This window comes from Corapipo altera, unplaced genomic scaffold (assembly GCF_003945725.1).
Source record: "Corapipo altera isolate COAL_440 unplaced genomic scaffold, ASM394572v1 0, whole genome shotgun sequence".
Classification (NCBI taxonomy): domain Eukaryota; kingdom Metazoa; phylum Chordata; class Aves; order Passeriformes; family Pipridae; genus Corapipo; species Corapipo altera.
This window is the reverse complement of record NW_020884872.1, coordinates 16645382-16660519: the sequence shown is the minus strand read 5'-3', so window position 1 is coordinate 16660519 and position 15138 is coordinate 16645382.

Here is a 15138-nt window from a genome sequence, read left to right as displayed (position 1 = left end):
AGATCTACACCCTTTAAAACCTTTACAGAGAAACTATGACTGCACTTGTCATTAGGAGCAGAAGCACTCTATAAGCTGAAATGGAGTCACTCAAACAGAGGGAATGGATGTCACTGGACACAAAACTTGGCAGAGACTGACAGTGGAGCAAGACAACATGAAAGCCTTGACAGAACATGGGTTGTGTTCATGTTTTGCCAGTGGGGGTTGGTTTATGTTTTTTTTAAAGATAAGAATCTTTGTTTCCAGAGGTGTTAAGTTTCATTTATTACTTCATTCTGTTCACTGTATAACAGCACTTTGCTTCTGTTTCTTTCTTTGAATCCCTCAGACAATACACATTGCTGCTCTGAGAGAGCCTTTCTGCCAGTAGCACACCAAAGCTTGGTAATTGGCTTGCAGGGACAGAAAGAGAAGTGATTCACCACTCTTTGCTCTTTCACAGGTCTTTGCTCTAACAGCCATGAAATTGCTGGATGATTACACTGATAAGGAGGTGCTTATCTGTCTGAGGCCAGTATTTCTATAAATCATTAGTAAGTACAAGTAACTTGGTAACTAAATATTTTTCCTCCTTTGTCTGATAAGAACTGCATTTGAAAAAGAAGTTACTTAATTTTCAGGGAATAAACTATTAGCTAACAGATGTTTACCTCTTTATGTTTGATTTAGGCTGCGATGCCTAAACCTAAAAGGAAGCACCAACCCATTCCATACAAAACCCAAAATCAACATAAAGGAATATATATCATATCCTGCATCTCTCCCCATGCTGCAAATGTGGGGCATATAGCATTGACCTAAAAATCTAAAATCCTTTCCTCTCTTTGTAATAAATAATGAACTAGGGGGAGACGAGGAGTAGATATTCAAATCATGGTATCTCTTACAGAAAAGGTGGTAGTGCTTCATCCCTGACAGGCATTTGCAGAGAGTTTTCCAGCTTGCCAGTTCCTCTTGATTAGGGCCATTTTGGCCAACTCCAGTGAAAATGTTAATGATTCTATTGAACCAAGTACAGGAAGGATAAGATGGATGAGCTAGCTGGAGTAATGACCACTGCATTCAGGGAAGGTGCAGAGCCAAAGGCATTAACAGAGAGTGCAAGGCTCAAGACTGGGAAGAAGACAAAAAAAGCCAGGGTAAGTAACTTAAGGATGGCCAGCCATGGGAGGGGCTGTGTGTGTGCTCTGTGCCCTGGTCCTCGGACTGAAGTGGGAGCCCTGCCCCACTAACAAGTCCTTTCCTTCCCCCTCTTCCCGCTTGTTCACTCTTCAGTGTGTAGCAATTGAACAGCACAAGCTACAGAAGCATCTTTGTTTTCTGTCATCACACTGCCTTTAACTCAGGGCTGCAGGGGTGAAATATTGGCTGTGATGAAGTCAGCATGAGTTTTATTGACTCTTTCTCTAGGTCCAGTTTCCCCCCAGCCATGCTTATTTCCAAAATTTAGCAAGAAATGCTAATAATTTCCTGAGGGGAGAACGTAGGGAACTGCATTTTTCAGAGGTGAAGAGGCTACAGGTGAGAAAGTCTCTCTGGAAGTGCTGTGTCTCCATCACTGATGACCTTGATATTTAGAAGTCCTGCAGCTACTACTAGGACCTATATCCATTCTCAGGGCTCAATCAGGTGGACCTGGCCCCTTGGGTATCCTGCAGTTTTATGAACCTAATTTGCTGAACTTGCATTTCAGACTAAAGTTTACAGGTTTGGGAGCACTGAGAGGCTTATACTGAAACTCTGAGTAGGAGGCTTTGAACACCACAAACAAGTTGATAAGTGATTTCTCAGTGTGGAAGTATTTTGCACATAGCTTTTTATTGTGGCGTAGTTTATCCTCATGAAACACTGAATGAGCACTGTTAATAACTCCTCTGAGTTGGGCAGTGACGTGAAGGGCCTCCACCTGCTGTCTTAGCCCAGACAAAAAGAGCACTTCAAATTGTCTTTACACGCACAGAACTCACTGTCAAAAAGGTATTTTCATTTATCAACTCCCTCACAGATATCTCATAATAACACTTTTTAGCTTTTCTGGTTCTTCAGACTTAAATCAGAGCTGTTCAGATGGGAAATATGAGGTGTCTTTCTGTGTACAAATAAGTTGACACTTTTAATCTCCAGTTTAGGTAAAGCTTTTATGTCAGGAAAATGGCTGTGTTTAGATATCAATACTTTTTACCCTATTGTTGGTAGGGCAGCCTACCAATATTAATGGAAAACCTTCCATTTGACTATGGGGGGTTTGAAAAAGAACCACAGAATCTGTACTGAGTTTTCAGATGTGGCTGAAAGTGATACAGCTGTGTTGGATTGAGTCTGCCTGAAAATTGTTTTAGATACTGCCACGGACATGGCTTCATTTTACCTTCCTCATATTTAACATGCTTTTATTTTAAAATATTATTTTTATAATATATTAATTATTACTTTATAATTAATATATTAGTTTTTATTTTAACATTTGCATTATACCTTACAAAGAACAGCCTGAAATGTTACTGCTGTTAAAGGTCTTATCAGTATTACAGATTTTTTTTTCATCTAAGGGAGAGAATGTTTTTTAGATTTGGATGGCAAAGCATGTAATTATTTCTTCTCCTAGCATTTTATACATTAGTATGATATCTACATTTCGGCATACCCAAAAGAATAGACTGGATTATGCAAAAGAAGTTTAACCTCAGAGAAGGTGGGTGAAGGATCCTATTGTTTTCAGCCATTGCTCAAGTTCCTAGAAAGGATGTGCTATGTGACAGCATAACTGGTGTGTTAAGAGGTGGTGATAATTCAGAGTTCTCCAGTGGCTTTCTTCTGTCTGTCAAGCACTCCACCAGAACAGCTTTTTTTTCTGAGGGTAGCTATTCTCCTTTTCTTCTATTGGCAACATCTTTGCAAAATAAATGCCTACAGAAAATCTTGTCTTTCCTGTCAGATTTGTTAGGTGGAAACTGAGGACCCCAGCATTCTTCATGTAGTCCACAAAATGTTCATATTGTCTAAGTTTTTAAGTCCTTTGCCTGAATAGAAGTGAATAACTTAGCTGCAAATTTCCTGACAGCTATAACAGTTCTTTTGCCCTTTCTAGCACAGCATATCCTATCCAAATTAACAACACAAGCAATCTAGTAGTGTGCTAATAAGTAGATTGTGTGGTGGATGAAAATCACCCCATAGTAAGTAAGTGTCCTATGTACATGTGTTCCAAGTAAAGGGATCAAAGCAAAGTGTCACAACTACAGCTCCAGTTGAATGATTGTATAAAGTTGTTCCTTGGTAGAGGATCCTCAAAGTATTTGTCAGATGATTTTTTCTTTTCTGTGTTCAAAGTTTCACTGAACTTCCAGGATGATATATTCACTTTGTACTTGAATTCTCTTCTAATATTATCTGACAGATAAAAGGATTAGTTCCATGAAATGCAGAAAAAGCAATAGTTATACTTGTATTGTATCAGAAGCCACTTATTTGGGATTTCTATCAATAGGATGTTTACTGAAGCTCAATGATTTGCTCAGGAAAGGATTCAGAAAGTCATTTATTTTCCACACACTTGTCTGTCTGCCCAGAAAACCAATAATTTGTTTATTCAGTTAAATAAATGGGACACTGACTTGCCAAAACATAGAAATGAGTGTTGAGAGCTGTCAATACATTCATGAATACAGATAGTGTTTTACGCTGACTTTGATTTAATTTTAGCTGAGGGCTTATGCATCTTTTTGAAAGATTTTTTCCCTATGGCATTCACGGTAAGCACTGCTAAGGCTGTAAATTCCAGGGATCTTCCAGCTCTCTTTTATCGTATGGATAACATCTGTTGTAGGAAGAAGAGCTGTATTTTAGTGGAATGACATAACTGAGTTGAGGTCTTGGTAAATCATATCCATGGGCACATTGTCTACAAACCTTTTGCAGTCTGATTCATGAGTGAAGTTCAGGAATATATTTATGAATGAATTCACCACAGATAGAGTGGGAATTCCACACTATACCTTTTTCTTTACAAAGGATGGGGAGCTTTCTTCTCCTGATTCAGAGCTGACTTTTTCAGTGCACTCATAGTTCTGCATCTCAATTTTGCATCTCTTGCAGTTGCTATAAATGCAGAATTGAATTTGCTGAACACTGTTATGTGTCTTTTTCTGGTAAATCAAGACAGCAAAACACCGAGTTCATGGAAGTTATGCCATTAGAAAAGCTGTGTGATATCAGAATTGGCTGTCTGTCTCATTGCAAGAAAAGCTACACTCCAGATAAGACTAAGCTTTACCCACTTCACACTTTCAGGTTCCCTTCTGATGTAGTATCTGTTCTGGGCATAAAAGCTCAGTTATTTCAGCCTTGGAATTCTATTTCAAAACCTTTTTCCCCCTCTGTCTTCATTGTAGCTAATCTAATTTCTTATTGCAAATGATTGCTTTTCCCCCTTATTTTCTCCATTAGTATATCATACATTAGATGCTCAGAGAATATCACAAGACCATTCTGAATACGTGTCAAACCGTATATTTTCAAAAGCCTCTGCTGTCCTGAAGGCCCTCTCTCAGGGAGTTTCTGAATTGGGTCTTAAGCCAGAGAGAGCCCTCGCAGATACGTAAGGTAATTTCCTCCCCCCAGCCTGCTGGCAGCTTATCACCACACTGTGACACTGAACACTGCTTAAATTGAGAGCCTGCTCCAGTACAGGTATCTAAGTTTTGAATAACTGTTCACCTGGTTGTAATCTCCAACTTCTTGCTTTATTTTGTTTCTAACCTCTCCCTATCCTGGACTTTTAAACTGCAGAAAGTCACAATTCCCCTGTAATTTCCTATCGCTTTGTGGTCTTCATTTGTTAATGGAGTCCACTGAAACCAGCAGATCTTTAGCTGCAATTTTCTTTGACAGTTTTACTGCAAGATCCACTCATCAAAATCACTGTGATTTGGTGTAGTAATCAAATATTTCTTTTAACTCTTCATAAACTGATAAAATGGTAGTTTGTTGCATTTAAATAAGCTACAAAGAAATCCAAGAGTGTGTTCATTTCTTTGGTATTAGTCAGTTTAGCTTTTTTTCCAAGGGATGATGGTTTAGCTTTATTTGAGTTTTAATTTTGTTCCTCTTCAAAAGCAGAAGGATGACTGTGCAGGCTACAGCAGGGACAGGGATAGCACAACATACATGGCCCTCTACAGAGGCTTTTGTGTTTTTTATAAGAACAACAGTCTGATGGAAAATATGAAACCAAGAATCCCATCGGGAAACTCCAACTGAAGTTTTTTATTTCAATTGAATTCAAACTGGAATCCTTAATTTTCCTGAGCAGATTAGAAAGGCCCCTTTTATCTTTAATAATAAAAATACATAAAATTACATTTCACATTAGTCCTCTGCTGCATAGACCTGTAATTTATGGCCCAGTTTTCTTGTATGGATCCAGCTGTATTTTCCAGGGTGCAAATGTGCACTTTTTTTGTGAAGATGGCGATGTGGAATATCATAGAGGATTCACATAGTAATGTCACAAAATGGGAAATGCAATTACTTATTCAGCTGAATTGAAACCAATTAATCTGAATTTATTAGAAAACACTAAAATGAAGCATTTTGAGTGTATTGCCAATTGTCCTTACTTGAGTTGAGAAAAAGAGTGAGCTCTCCCAATTCATGATGGAAATCTGGGATTTCACTCAGGGGAACTGAATGGCAAACTAAAAACGTGGTTACTACCAGAGCAATCCATATTTGTCTGGAACAGTAGTTCCTTTCCATTGCCTTTCTGTTTAGCTAATTAAAAGATCTGATAATGGTGATAGCAAATTCTGATTTTTAGTTTTTTTCTCTAACATTCTGACTTCTTCAGCTTATGTCACCTTTAGCAGTCAGTGTAAACACCACTGATGACTAGAGCTGTGGGGTTCTTTGAAGTATTACTGAGGTGGTGATTACATCAAACACCAACCCTTTCCTCAGTGCCCAGTATTGATAGACATTAATCTTCACCTCAGCATGGATTCTGACATTGGGATACTCGTGACAGTGATATATTGGCTAGCACATTGGCAGAGCCCAGGGCTCATATCTTGTCCTCACAGATGAAATCCGAGTGTCCAACAGAGAATGTAAGCCTTGGCTTTGTCAGTATGTTAATTAGCACAAGAATGTCAAGAGCATCCAGAGATCATTATTTAAATATAAGCCATGTTTTATCAGTTCTGTTGATCTATAGCTATGGAATAAGAAGAGAGCAGCAGATGAGTGAATTTACAAAGCATTTAGTTACTGAAGTCCCAGTGATTACAGTGAGTTATGTTCCTAAATGTTTTTGTGAATCTGGACCAATGGTCGTCACATGTCTACCACCTCCCTATGGATGACTTCTGTAGGTATGGACAATAATGTCCATGGGTTTGGTAGCACATGACTAGTTTCTCAGTGCAAGACAATGCAGTACTTTTATTTGAAAACACTAAAAGCTAAAGATCTCCAGCCAATGCTTCAGCATTGCCCAGTTTTCTTCTGAATTGCAAATAAGTATGTTCCAGCAGCCTCAAACACCACCATGTGATAATTGCTGGCAAATGCAGACTTAAGACATTTAACGTCACACAGAGTTGTTCCCACTGTTTAATACAATTACTGCTGCAGTTTGTAAGGGACAGGAAGCCCAGGCACTAAAACGAGTGACTTATTCCCTCCTTATTCCTTCATTGTTCCTTCCTTGTTTTTCACCTTTAGGTCTGTGTGCACTGAGCAGATGTTTCCAGAGAATTAATCACAGTGATGCCAAGGTTGCTTTTCTTTCGAAAAGAGGATGTTTAGATCCTATCAAATGACTAGTCAAGGTCATTTATTCCTGTGAGTATGAAATTGTGTTTCTTGTCACTAATTGTCCATCCCATCAACCCAAACACCAAATTTTCTACCAGTCTTAGCAATCAGCTTTCCTCATTACTGCCTTGAGCAACTCAGGATCACCAACAGACTTCAGCCCCTCACAACTCACTCCCTTTTCCAAATCATTGCTAAATATTTTGGCCTGCACAGAGTTACAGGATGTCTCCCCAGGCTGCCCCTGGTCATCCTTCTCCTTGGCAAAGAGTGCCTCAAAGCTACTCCTGGTATCCTATTTTGTAACCTTTCATAAAGCCTAAGTTTATGAAAGCTTTTGGAGAGTCCAAGTACACATGTATAGTCTGATTACCCTTATTAACAACATCACTGGCTGATAACTTAAATAGTGTTAGATTTGAGAGTTATGACTTCCTTCTATGAAAGTTGATTTTCCCCCTACACTGTGTGTTTCTCTGTACAGCTACCGATTTTATTTTTTAATATGCAGTCTTCTTCAGACACCAGAAGCGATGTGTCTGTCCTGCAGCATCCTAGCAGTCTCTCCACACTTCTTGGACATTAGTGTGAAGTTTGCACCATCTTTTCTTTTGCTACCCTTTGTCAGAGCAAACGCATTACTTGGCCCAAAACCCAGCACCGCGAAAACTCCTAGGAGGTGTTTTAAGAAATTCAACTACCCTGGTAGATGGCTTTGCTTTCCAGAAAACCTTCTTCGTCCCTTGCTTCTCAGATGTGCCAACCTATGCCCTCGTATCTTAAATTCAGCGGGAGTTAAGCAGTAAGGATTGAGTCAGGTGCTCTGCTGATATACAAAGCCACTAAAATGAATCCTGTAAACGAGTGCTGGGAACAACCCACCAAACAAAAGTTAATTAAACTGAGACAAAATGGGAAGCCCTGCCTGACTTCTGCCTCTTCCTCTAACTGCTATAGGAAGATCCTCCAAATTCGTCACTATCATTGCAGCTCAGTGCAGTGGAGTACCTTGCTGGCATCTCATTTTCCCATTTCTCTGAGTCCTGCCACAAGAGTAGTTAGCCACTTTTCTGTGCTAGAGAGGTGGACTTCAAGTCCTCACGTGGGATGCTTTCCAAACACCTTCACAGGTGGTTCTCCACCCTTCTTATGCGGCTTTATTTGTGACCTTATTAAAGAATTATTTTTTTTTTTCTGTGCTTTACATTTTCCTACCAGTTCCTTGCTGGCTTCTCTCTCCTGCTGACGCAGAAGAGGTTCTCCGCCAGCTCTCGCTGCCTGTGTTGAGGCGGTGCCGGGGTTCCCGGAGGGAGAAGCCGCCGGGATTCCCACCCGGGGCCGCAGCGGCGGTGCCGGGAGCGCCCGGCCCAGCGCCGCCCTCTGGCGGTCGCGCTGAGCATCGTCCCGGGGGCGCCCGGGGGGCTCATCCCCGCCCGGGGGGGCTCGGCCTCCGCCTCTCATGAGAGAGGAGGTAACAGAAAGCAGATCAGATACTAGATGTAGACAAAACCGATTTGTTCGGAGTTATCATTACTGAATGCCTCTATATTACCTGATTTTCTTCTTGAAACGTCCCTCAAGTACAATACAAATAAGGCAAGTGGCAATATTACCTTGCTGTGTTTCTCCAGCGCATTTCTTGGTGAGTTATGCTGGCCGCCTTTGGAACCACTCATTTAGAAAAAAAGCTTAAACAGCCTTGTTGATTATGGGTTTAATTTTTTTTTTTCCTCTCTAAAACATGTATTTGACACTGAGTTGTTTCATTTCTTCCAATCTCCCAGAGTACAGTTCTTATTATTAATAATATTTCCCCTTTTGTGTTTTTCTGTTAGGTGGGGAACTGCCCTTTCCCATGACAACCAAGATGGAAAAAAAAAGTACATCGTACCTTATGAAAGGAAAAGAACAGCATGCATTCAGCAATAATTTATTGCACCAGCTGCTTGTCAGTGACAACATTGAAAGAAAAAAATGTCCTAACCCCAGGAGCCCAAGAAGGATACTGAGATGTTTCAGTGAAGGAAGGGAGTGAAACTGGGGGTGAATCCACCAGCACTGCTGCCCCCGGGGAAGAGTGGCATGTCCTGAATGTTGCTTCTGCATGCCAGGGGTCAGGAGGGAAGATTCATTCTAGTTAAATCAGCACCTATATATGCCAGCTAAGGGCTGATGCTCACAATCCAAGGTCTCAACATAGATCATATAGTCTTTAGCATTGCTGTCTGGTCTTGACAGTGTTAATGTTCGAATAAACACTCAGGCTGACTCTGCCCAGGTTTCACCAACCAAGTAAAGTCTTTTAAATTATTACTAAGGTAACTCCTAATGGTCCCAGTGGAGTTCAGTGCTGTCTGACAGTAGATCCTAAAAATAATATGTTAGTAGGATGGATTTGTAGCCTTGAGGTTGGTGTCACGGGCCTGGGGGTACCTGTTTTGCAAGGTGTATGCCATTCCACGCTCTGCTGTACTCAGCTGTCTTGCCTGGGGAATGCTTCCACGTCCCTGCTAAGGGCCAGCAACACAGGGAAGTGCTGGCTCTGCTGACATCCAAGAGCAGGAGAGCCTTCCAGGAATGTTTGACCAAAGAGCCATGCTATAAATTGCCCAGGTTAAGGTGGCCTTCAGGAAGAGTTAGGAAACTGAGGACAAGCATGGGTTATGTGAACTTTTCTTGCCCTTCTAATGCCGCTGTCCTCCACCTTCTTGCGCCTAGATTCCTTTTTTTTTTTTTTTTTTTTTTTATCTTGGAAAACAGATGCATGAAAGAAGAGCATCTTCTTTTTCCGGTCCAACCCAGACTTTTAATCTGGATTCCTCCCCTTCCACTCCACTGAACTTTCTTGCACAAAGGTCTATAACTCTTTCTTTTAAGACTCCTCTAGCTTAAACAGTGCCGCTAGGCTCACCTTACTTGGCCATGGAGTTACTTAAGGTGATGTATTTGATTATACAGTTAACCCTAAATCTCAGCTTTGCCTGCTTTCCTCATCTGCCCTCTCTTCTTCTGCACACTTTTCCCTTCTGTGGGATCTTTGATGGCTTCTTTATGTCTCCTCTCAGCTGTTTGTGGGATGTTGAGATGATCTTTCCTTTGTACCCTTCTTTGACACTCCAAGCCGTCTTTATCCACAAACTTGTCTTCTTTTCATGCAGATGACTTTCAAATCTCAATGACTTTGCCTCCATCTATCACGATGGGAATCTTGTGTTGCAGTATTTCCTTGGGAATAATTTGTTGCCAACATGAGCTCAGCATGGTTAGAAGAGATGTAAATGTTTTCTCACCAAGGTGGAAACACTTTTCTTGACTACTTTTCACTCAGTCTTGCTTTCCTCTTGTTCCTCTCCCTGCATCCCGAGGTCTATCCATCTTGCAAGGTGTAGGGGTGCCTGTAGGTGTGTCCTACAAAGTACGTGGAATGTAGCTTTTCCTACTTCTTTTATAGCTAAGGTTTCTTGCCCAGATGTCCATATCTTGCCTGCTACAGCATTCTTTGCTCTCAAAAATTGCATTGTTGCTCCTCAGAGTGCTGCTGCCAAGATCCTTTTCCTTGCGTTGGGCTCACATCAACACTATCTGTGCACCTTTGCCAAATGTGCCTTCCCTGAAAGCATCTCACACAGACAGCTCTCTTGATTCTCAAGTCCCTTTTCATCCCACATTTACCAGGCACAGGCTGGCTCCTTGCTCCTACTTGCCCACCATGCAACCTTACTCTTTTACTTACTGCATTTTCAGGTGCCATTATGGCTGTGTTACTCTTAGAGCCTGGCAGAAGATTCCTGTATATATATATATATATATATCTGCATGGTCTCTCCTTCAAGCATTTCCTTCTCCATGAGTACACATCCAAGGCGTTAGGCAGTTCAGACAGCCCTTCCAGCTGTGTCAGTTTCTGATTACTGTGTGTCATGATGAAATGCTGGTAGTGAATAGGGGATTTATGAAGTTCAGTAACACACTGAAGGAGTTGTCTAATTTAGGATGAATAAGTTATTTTCAAAGGCACAGTGGGAGCACTTCACATTGTGTGGCCTGCATCTTCATTTGCAGTACAGGCTGTGTATCAGCAAGGCTGCAGGATGAAGGAGAAAACCTGACAATGCTTCATTTCCATTTTTTACACATGCAAGAAGCCAGCATATCATATCCACTCAGGGGACTTTTATGCTGTGCATTATAATCAGTTCCTTCCCCAGCCCCTCTGACCTCCAGTCATGCAGGTATTAGTACAGATCACTGCTTAAAAAAAAAATAAAAAAAAATTAAATTAATTAATGGAATTTGCTCTGTGTAAAGCTCTGCTGTAAATCAGGTCCCTGGAATGAACTGAATTGGAAAATCACCTTTTTGTAAACAGTTTCTGTTAACTTTCGTGACTGAAATAGAGTGGTGAACTGAGACACAGAGCATGATATGAGCATGTAGGGGTGACAGCAATAAAAATGAAGAATTTGCTTGAAGAGATTATAGGCAGGATGCTTTACACTGCTTTGTTCCCTCTGGGAGATGAACAGTTTGCAGAAGAAGAATATTCGGTAAATCAGCAGATGTTGCACTCTACAAGCTCAGCAGGGAGTAATCCCTGGTTCACTGGTTCCTAGCCCCGGTAATCCAGTTATCAGGAAACACCAGAACCCTGAGCACACGGACACCTCTCCTGACACTGGACAGCGAAAGCAAGTTTATCCATCTCCTCTGAGGAGATCTGCAAGAGGCTGCTACAAAGGAAAGTCCTACTGTGGCAAGATAACAAATGTGACACCCTTGGTGAAAAGCCATGCTCTCTGGAAGATGATTCCCATCACCCCCACATCCCCTGGGTGCTGGATGTGCTTGGTGTAGAGGATGCTGCATGCGTGGACTGCCCTGGTGCAGCAGGTGTGCTCCTGCCCTCCAAGACAATAGCTGTGCCAGCCTCGGCCAGACTCAGGATCCACAGGTGGATGCAGCAGCGTCCTCTGGCTCTCATCGCCAGAGCTTCTCCCATGGAACCTCACAGGGGCTCAGGAACCTCTGTTGCACTAGATTTTCCAAAGTGGTCCATTTAGATAGGTAGAAAAAATTATCAGTGTCTTTTCAAAAGACACCATCACACTGGTTGTTCATGCTCTCTAAAATCCTCCTGTAGCTGTGACTGTGGCAGCTGCAGCTGTGCAAGTGCCTTTGAAAAGCACATCCTCGTGTACTTTTCTCAATGCAAACTGTGTTTGTTTGAAACTCTGTCTCTGTTTCTGGGTGGAGAGCTCATAAGCAATGTAGGAGCCTCAATTCCATTATGTTTCATATAGATTTAACTGCTTTTGAAAATTTTACCTGTCGAGCTTTTACAAATCTCCCCCATTGTGCACAATTAAGGAGTAAGAAGGTTGTCTCTTTGCAGCTGTCATTTGGAGGTTGGATAAAGATTGGGAGATGAAAAGAAAAAAGCATCTATTGTAAGTATCTGTGGAATCTCTCATTGTCCAACAGAAAACCATTATAATGCAGGACCAGGCTTGTGAGACCTGCATTATTCTATTCACAACTCCGCCAACAGCCAGTTAAGTAATTTTGTGCTACAATTATTTCTTTTTTTTTTGCATACATGTGGGTTACTGCAATGATGAAATATGGGTGTTGATGCTCACCTTCCTTTGGAGAGAGGATTGGGATCTTGAAATGAACACTACAGCAGAGGTGGATATGAGAATACAAATACCCAGATATTTTGCCTGCTAAGGGAAGATAAATGCTAGAGTGACATGATGAAAAAGGTACACCATTTATAATAAACAAAATCTCTAAAATGCAATTTATGACAAGACAAAAACATGTCTGGGAAACATCCTCAGCATTTTCAGTTACTTCTGGGGAACATCTGCAGACCGGGCAATGGTGAATAAAACCTGTGTCCTTCATTTTGTCATCTTCCCTGAAACAGTCTATTTACATTTGACATAAATAATGAATGATTTTTATAATCTAAACTAAGTTTCAAGCATTAGAGGATCTGGTTTTGTTTGGTTTAGGTTCTGGGTTTTTTTCCCTCTTCTGCCTTTGTCTTTTCAGTTTGTCATTCTCTGTGCTCAGAAGAGTTTGTCCTAAACCTGAAGCCTGGGTTTGTCAAAACCAAAAATTAGAAAGCTGTAACTGTAAACTTGAAGTGCTTCCTAGAATAATCTATGGACCTTTCAAAGTTGAAGGTGAAATGCATCCTCTCAGAGATCATGAGAGCCTCTTCCTTCACTGATGGACACCTGGGACATGGTGATGTGCCTACACTCACTTTGAAGGAAGTGTGATCAACACCATTGTCTGCTGGAAGATAAGAAAGATTTCCAGCATTACTTCTCTTTTCTTCCTTTGCTCACCCCACATAGTTTGTCATGTAAAGGTAAGAGAGATTTCAGTGCAGGAGAGTTTAAATGGTGAAGAGTGGTGACTGAGTGATTCTATTAGAAGATTTTTGGCAAACTGATCACTTCAATGTCACTCTGGAAGAATAAAAGCTTGTGATGAGAGCTAGAGATGTTATATTTCTGAGTGATGGGTTTACAAATCCCAGAGTCAACAAGTCATTTGAATGGGAAGGGACACAAGAAGTCTCTGGTCCCATCGCCTACTCAGTGCAGGTCACTGTGAAGTGCTGACCAGGCTGCTGGGCACAGGGATCCATCAGGATTACACCAAGTGGCTGCTACCAACTCCAGAGGTGTCCTTTCCACTTCCTCTCAAAGCTCAGAAAGCAAAGAGGGGAGAGGGAGGGGGGAAGTATGTATGTCTTTGTCATGCAGCCCCTATCACCAGACTCCCATATGTGTTGGGGGAAGTTCTAGGAGAGGTGTCCCATCACACCGTGTGGCTGGGCTGCTTCCATAGCTCCACAGTTCCTCTCTGTGCCTTTGGTACGTCCTGGTGTGTTAAACATGGCATTGCCTCCAAATGGCATCCACCCAACCTGGCAGCCTTACACGGAGCTGGCCCTGACCCGCAGAACTGCCTGTGCGCCCTGATCAGACTGTGCACAGTAGCTCCACGTCCCCTGCTTTTAACAGTGGCAAACTCCAGCCTATTTTTAAAAGCACGCTTCTGTCTGAAAGGCATACCAGAAAATTTGACTTCTGCTCTGCACCCTCAAGTTCCCAGCACAGCACTGTCATGGGTGTTTGGCTTGGAAAAAAAACATAAGTAACCCTACTTAAAGTTAAGGGTACACATAAGTCCCTTGTTGACTTAGAGTGAACAGCAGCAAAGCAGCTGAAAACACTGACCCAGGTCACAAGAATGAGGCAGAAAAACAGCTATTGAAGTCTCCTGTTCTGAATCCCACCCTGGGACATGGCTCCCAAACTCCAGGACATTTTCCAGATTGTGTCCTGAAATGCTTTTTTTATGCAGAAACCAGTGATCACACTTTAATGCCTGGTTTGAATCACCTCCCCCTTGACTTCAAAGTAACTCTAGCAGTTGCTAAAACATTCTTTTGCCAGCAAAAATGAGCAGTTGCAAGGGGAAATGTAAATTACAGCTTCATTTAATTCTGCAGTCTGGTTTCCAAATTAACTATATTTCTCTGCCGTCCAGAAAGTCCTCTTATATATTCATAAATAGCCTGTTATAAAGCAATAAGACATCAGTAATAGCTATATCTTAATTAAGTTCTAAGAAGGAGTTATTTCAGGCTCTTATAAGCCAAGCAACTTTCTCTCTGCTGTCTAAACATGTATTACCTACAGATGCCAGTATGGTGGGTACCTCATATATAGCAATGATCATGTTGAATAGCAAACTTCATGCCTTGGTGTTATTACCTCCAAATTATAAAAATTAACAAAAAATGTGCAGAGTTCAGGCTTCCCTGATTAACTTCAGGCACACGCTGCTGATATTCATTTGCCTCCCTTAACAACAATGTTTATTTTATCTTAATTGGCTTCATTAATTTCTTTTGCTTGGTGGTCCGAGGAAGGTGAATTTGCCTTCATATCATCATTCTCTTTCATTGGAACAATTGAATACCCAAGTGTGAGGAAAATATGTGTGCTCTTACTTGAGAAGGTGGGATGGCTATTGTGATCTATTTGCAGAGTGACATTAATTGGGGGAAGTGGAGGGTATTTTATTTTTATGCTTGGTTGTTTTTTTTTTTTTGTTTGGGGGTTTGTTCTGGAGCTGTAAGTGAACAGACGTGTATCTTTTCACCTAAAGAGTTAAGGGGGGTGCTGCCCCCCCCACCCCGCGCAGCAGTGCCCGGAGCATCCAGCAGGCGGCCGGCGCTTCCCAGCGCTTCCAGGCGCTCCCGCCGCGCCGGGAACAGCCCGCGCGCAC